General features: G+C 49.9%; 1 protein-coding gene across 1 annotated transcript in view; it reads left to right on the top strand.

The window, feature by feature from the left end:
* Positions 1 to 339, top strand: part of HEXA (hexosaminidase A (alpha polypeptide)) — a 37,638-nt gene that overhangs the window by 30,666 nt on the left and 6,633 nt on the right. The gene's annotated exons all lie outside the window — the stretch shown is intronic.

Genomic DNA, 339 nt, shown 5'->3' on the forward strand with positions numbered 1-339 from the left:
TTGTCAGCCACCTGGAATAGCCGCTAGGGAAGCCAGACTCGAGTGTGTGGACCCAGTGCTCAGACCTCAGGCCCACGTGTTGCAGTCCAGAGAGAGGATTAAGATGTGATGTCTTTGGGAGTTTGAACTTAAAACTCATCCTTTCTCAGCCTCTGTCAGCAGTGCCCTCCACATAGCTTTGCGTAGCCACACCTTCCTCATTTAGGGCTTCTGAGATTCTTGGCTGTTTGGTTGTTCAGGTGAAAGGAGGAAGTTGTGGGAGGCCAGGTGACTAATCCCCAGGCTTTAGGCTTTCAGGTTGTTGAAAATTGACCTTCATTTTTTCCCGGGATTCAGGAA

Source organism: Propithecus coquereli, unplaced genomic scaffold (genome assembly GCF_000956105.1).
Source record: "Propithecus coquereli isolate 6110/MARCELLA unplaced genomic scaffold, Pcoq_1.0 Scaffold155, whole genome shotgun sequence".
NCBI classification, from domain to species: Eukaryota; Metazoa; Chordata; class Mammalia; order Primates; family Indriidae; genus Propithecus; species Propithecus coquereli.